This window comes from Mesocricetus auratus, unplaced genomic scaffold (assembly GCF_017639785.1).
Source record: "Mesocricetus auratus isolate SY011 unplaced genomic scaffold, BCM_Maur_2.0 Super-Scaffold_6730, whole genome shotgun sequence".
Taxonomy (NCBI): domain Eukaryota; kingdom Metazoa; phylum Chordata; class Mammalia; order Rodentia; family Cricetidae; genus Mesocricetus; species Mesocricetus auratus.
Window position 1 is genome coordinate 73,724,429 of NW_024429184.1, and position 6,000 is coordinate 73,730,428.

The 6,000-nt window shown below is 43.1% G+C and overlaps 1 long non-coding RNA gene across 3 annotated transcripts in view; it reads left to right on the plus strand.

Annotated features, from left to right (window-relative positions):
- LOC110339276 overlaps positions 1 to 2,028 on the plus strand; it is a 39,907-nt gene extending 37,879 nt beyond the window's left edge. For 2 of the 3 annotated variants that reach the window (XR_005875657.1, XR_002381391.2), the window contains one exon: positions 1,260 to 2,028. This is a non-coding gene — a long non-coding RNA (uncharacterized LOC110339276). The remainder of the gene's footprint in view (positions 1 to 1,259) is intronic. The other variant, XR_005875656.1, reaches the window with a different exon arrangement.
- Positions 2,029 to 6,000: the final 3,972 nt, after the last annotated feature.

The following is a 6,000-nucleotide window of genomic DNA, read 5'->3' on the forward strand; positions in this document are numbered from 1 at the left end:
CAAACATAACAAGCTATTGCTGATGTTCTTGGTTGTTCACCAAGATAAGATCATAAGACCTCATTGCTAAAGACACCACATACTTGGGTTATAGAGCACTGAGACATTTGAGCTGGAGGGTTCCTCCCTGCTGGCTAGCTTTTGCAATGCTAGTAGGTGCTATACAGGATGCTGGAGAGGTAAGTCATCAAAGCTCTCCCCAAGCTGGATACACTATAAGCTACAATAGTAACCTATTTGACAAGATATGCCCACCCACGCAACAGTAGCATGACTGTTATTGGGGTAACCAACAGCTCTCTTACTGAATTTGAACCTGGCTCTGCAGGAGGGAACTCATGCCTTGTACTATAAACCTGGTCAAGAACAGGTGTCTGAGGAAGTCTTAAGTCTTAGGGGAGAACTTGCTACAGTCACTTTGTTAAATGCACATGGTGTCAAACTTCTTCTAAATCTTATGTTTACACCCATAAATTATTGCTGCTCTCAGTGTTTGTCAGAGAAACTTCTGCTTGTGGTAGGCAGTAGTATGTATGACTCACAATTGATCAAAATGAGAAGAGTGGGTTATTGTGGAGGATTGACCCTAAATGGGATATCTATTTTACACATTTTCTCCCCCAAAAGCTTAGGGAATCACTGGGGAGAACATACAGAAAGAATGTAGGAGCCAGACATCAAGGAGTATTGCTGTGAAACAGTGTCATTGCTCTGATAAACTCACTGAAGTTGTGGTTACCTATACAGGACCTGCAAGATGGGGCCCACCTCCATTTCTTCATACACAGGAGAGGGGCTAATGAGGCTGCATTTCTCACTGAGAGGGAATGGAAAGATAACAGATACTGGAGAAAGGAGGTCCCAGCTTTCGTTTGTGTAGCCACTGATAAATTACCAGTATTCCAGTAAACACGCCCCAACTCATGGTCATGCAAGCAGTCATAATTAAATGCAAAGTATAAATACATGAGCTTGTGTTTATCTAGGCCTCCATCAATGAACATATTGCCCTTGTGACTTGGGTAGGAATATCCCTGAAGCTACAGCTAGCTTAGAAGATATTCTCATTTTAACATTGTCTCCCAACTCATCAACAGTTGTCCTTTCCAATTATTTAGAATTTTCTTTCAATGTTGTTTTATGGTTTTTATTATATCCGAGAGTTTGTTATTCTAAATGGAATCATTTTCTTAATTTTATTTGTGAATCCATGTTTATTTTTAACAGTGGCAAGCTCAATATATGACTTTCATTTCTAGCTCATCTAAAGGAAAAAGAAAATCTGAGTTCATTCTGCGGCTCTTATGTCTGGCTGGAGAATAAAGCTACAAATTTGATTCAAATTCTTCTAGAGACCTCAGGTATCAGATAAGTCTAAAACACCTTTGAACACATCCTTTTGGCGCATTCTCATTGTATATAGTACTGGATTTCATAAAGTCATTTTCATGCCTCACTGTGGTGCCCTCATCTTCTTCCCCTTCTCTCCTAGACATACTTCTTAAATCCCTGCATCTAATAGTAGCATATGCAGAAACAGGAGCACACTAGCATGCTGGTAGCTTCCTGGAAGCGCTTATGGAAATGCTACAGAAGTCAGCAAGGTCATGAGACCATAGGGAACATTGCAGCTAACACACTGTCCACAGGCATGGCCCAACCATCTCAGGCAAAAAACGTCTCTGCCTGTTTCCATCTGCTCATCTTCAAAATGAAAACAATAACCGCCTGTAAAGGGAATGCAGATCGCACTGCACCCCAACACTCAATCTAAGTGTCACACAAAAGGAAATATAAAAACTTCTGGGCTGGCGGTACGGTCAGTGGATGAGAACATGCTTGGTGTGAAAAAGACCCTAATTCAATCTCCAGCACTGTCAGAACACAAGAAAAGAAAATCTAAGAAATTCAGCTTATGTTTAATTATGTCACATTTGAAATTTTGCTGTTGCTTATGCTTTATGAGTATACATCCTATAATAATATAGTAGCATATTTGCATACTGTATATTAAATTGGCAATCACAACTTCTTGGTTTGTGTTTAAGCAACTTATTATCATTTTGCTTGTGTGTGCACACACGTATGCATGAAATAAGAAGGGTGAGCATGTTTCATGGCACACACGTTGAGGTCAGAGGATGACTGTAGAACTGTTTTTTTCTCCTTCTACCTTTCCATGGGTTCCTGAGATCAAAATTGAGTCTCTGGGTGGCTCGCGTCTCTGCCCACTGACCCAGCTCACAGTCTTGGTTATTTTAGCAGGTGAAAGCTATCGGAGTAACTCATCGCGTGACACAGAGAAATATTAGTTTCTCAGGGAATGTTAGTTACCATCAACACGATATTTATGGAGTTGGAGTGAAACTTGATGGTAGAGTCCATGCCTTACCTGAGATCTACGCACATACTAGCCATAATTTCACTATAATGAGTCTCAAACATTTGCCATTTTTGTTTCTTTTCTCTGCTGCTGTTAATGAAATTATGGAGTACACTACAGTGAAAGGTCAAAATTATCAAAGTGACTCAAAACCATCAAGCCAGCCGTAGCAACAGTGCTTTCACTATGATCATATAAAAGTATGGGGAATATTAAAGTCCGAGACCAAGAAGAGCAGTAAGCAGTAAGCAACCTGAAAATTGTATATGTACTGTTGAACTCCAATTTAGTTGTCCAGGCCCTGCTTGGTTTTCTTCTGTCTTTTCTTTTCTCAACCCCAGGGCTACGCACATGGTAGGCTACCACTTCACGCCTGAGCCGCACTCAAGTCCTGCCCCTGGTTGTTAAGCCCCATGCACAGAAGCATGGAGCCTCTGAACTGTGGGAATCCCAGACATCTCTGAATTCCTCCAATTACTTGGGTCCAGGATTCAGGCGCCTAATGTGGACCTGGCTCTCGCCAGGCCCGCTTCCCTGCCATTCTTTGCAAGAACTGTGTGTACGGCATCAGACTTACTTTCCCAGAAGTGCTTCTGGGACCAGAATCCACACAAAAGGGCTGTTAAATGTGCTTTCCTCCCTTTTGGCTCAGCTGGCTCCCAAGCCTCAGGTCACACACAGCTCACAGTTCCTATGAACTTTTCCCAGAGGATCCCTGGGCTCCTGCACAGGAGCCAACCCGTCCCTGGGGCAGGAAGTTCTGTTTACTCTGTCTTGGAGCCAGGTGCTCATCCATAAAAGGGAAAAGAGTCCTTTAGGAAAAGGGCTGGGTGCCTGGAAACTCTTTAAAAGTGAAAGCCTCACAGCCACTGTCAGTTGTTAAGCGTTCTGGCTCGGTACCGTTTTTTCTATACACAAAAGCTTAGGATGTGGAGATGGGCTGAACAGAACATCTGAAAACCAACATCGAATAAGCAGAAAATATGGAAAGAAATGCCATGAGAATTCTCAACACTGCACAGCCAGGCCAAATTACTTGGGGTTTATTTGTTTGTTTGCTTTGCTTTGTTTTGTTTTGTTTTCTTAGGTGTAGAGGTTGCATGTAGACCTTAGGTGTCTTTCCTCATTCACACCCCACCTTTATATATATTGTTTTCTTTTCGTTTATGTTAGTACATGTGTGTAGGAGTGTGTACACAGGTATAGTGCTATTGTGGAGGTCAGAGGACAACTCTTCGGGAGTCAGCTTTCTCTACTGTGAGTTCTGGTGAGCAAGTTCATCAGGCTGGATTAGCAAGTGCGGTTCTTAACCAGCTGAACCATCTCTCTAGCCCTAAACATCTGTTTTGTTAGCCTTCTGGGGCACAATTCCCAAGGATCACACTGGTATGTCAACTCAGGGTACTTTGGATAAGAAAGAAGGATCATGTAAACTCTGGAATATCATGACAACGGATGGTTGCCTCCAAGTTTCTTCCACATGGGCGTCTAGCAAGGAAGCTCTGCTCCATCTGTGTTGGAGACACATGTGGAGAGTAGCCAGGAAAGGGGTGTCACACAGGGGAAGGGGTGGGAGGATGAAGGGGACTTTAGGAACCGGAACTCTCAAAGGATTCAATCATAATGGGCAAGGTTATTTAATCACAATATAAATGATTAGAATTCTCATTACTTAATGGTAATTGCACAGTTATTGGAAATGGTTACCAGACTCTGGAATAGGGACTTTGCACATCCAAACTCACTTTACCTTCATGAGCTTGGTGTTATCATAACTTCCAGTATACGGATGGCATCAACATGTTAAAGAACTTATTCAAAGTCATGAGAAACAGTGATAATGGGATGGGACCCTGGGGAGTGAGCCACCAGTGCCCTGGACATTTTGTTTCACTCCCCCTTGTACTCTGTGACCTTTTGTGTTCTAAACATTAGAGATGCATTCACATTTTAAATATGGACAACACAAATAGTTTGACAGCTGTTGAACCTTTGAGGGGCTGAGAGCAAAGCTTAGTGGATAATGTGTTGACCACACAAGCACAAGGACCTGAGTTCAATGCCCAGCATCCTTGTAAAAAGCCAGGTATGGAGGCATGTGTTGGAACCCCATTGCTAGAGAAAAACAAGCAGATAACCAGGGTTCACTGGCCAGACAGCCTAGGCTAACAGATGACCCAAGGTCCCAGAAAGAGACCCTGTCTTCACCTGTGGAAAAACACCCAAAATTTTCCTCTGGCTTCCACATGCATACGCACGTGAACACACACACACACACACAGAGACACACAGACACACACATACAAACATGCTCACACACACATGCTTTCACACACACTACAGAGAACATTCAGCCTTCCCTCCATTTATTTAGTACCTTCTGACACCTAGGACCAAACCTAGAGATTCTGATGTTACTCTCCACTGATAAAAAGTAGGGTTCTTTTCAAGCACAGCTCTCAACCAGATCCTCACTCTACCACATGGCCTGAGGTTTCCTGTATGCCGTACACACTGCCTTCAATGAATATCAATGGTTCCCCAGCTTCTCCATCTGGGACCATATCTGTCTTGTGATCTTTGCTGACCTCTGCTCCCTATGTGTTTGCCAGTGGGATCTTCTAGTCCATATGTGGTTCAAGGCATGCTTGACTCGTCTGACTGGCCAGCATGTAGGTCTTTGAGGAGAGATGGACTTGAGCTACTGGGGCTTCTCATTCCTTAAGCCCAATCACCAAATGTGCATGCTCCAAACATGCTGTGTATCTCCTTAGAGAAACCAATGTCCCTAAACTTCAGCCACTTCAGGGACAAAACTGGGAAGTGCTGGTACATAGTTGTAGCAGTTTAGAAGTCACTGATAACCTTAATAAACCCATCTTGAAATAGGAAGTGAATGGATTAGATGGTGAAAAAAACGAGGAGACAACCCACTTGATAAATTGTATTATGAGGAACAGCAATTGACAGGCCAATGGCCAGGGGATTGTAGCTAGAAAGATTATTTTATTATAGCCTAGAAGGAGAGGGAGGAAAGTTAGTGGAGAGAATGAATGATGGAGACCATGGGAGTGACTCCCTTCACAACCAGATTTCTCACGTGTAGTCCGTGGATTGTTTCCTTCTTTATATTCCAGAGCTCTCTCTCATCTCACTGCAGTATGGACTTTTTTCACCAATGACTCCCATATTGCTGGAACCACAAGACTACTTCTCACAGTGTTAGGGACAAAGCCTGATTTAGAGGACAGACCAGTGTTTGGTTAAATAAGAGGGGGAAGAAAAGTAGGAAGGGAGTTCTGCTGTAAATGTGGTGGCACAAACTTGGAGAAGTCTTGCCTGGTGTTTCTATTTTCTGATGGTATATGAAGACAATCCAACACCAGGAGGAGGCATAAGAAGACGAATTGCATAGATGTTTAAAAACCTTTGTCAAATAGCAGGAGAGTAGGTAGACTAGAGGAGCACGGTGAGATTGCCAGTCCTATGTTGTACACTGGGGTCTGGTGTTGGAGCATTAGCAGTAATCTCAGTCTGGCTTGCTGGACTGTCCCTCAGAAGGCCTCAGCTGCCCGGTACGTGACAAGATGGAGAGTATATTGGATCATTTGGATTTA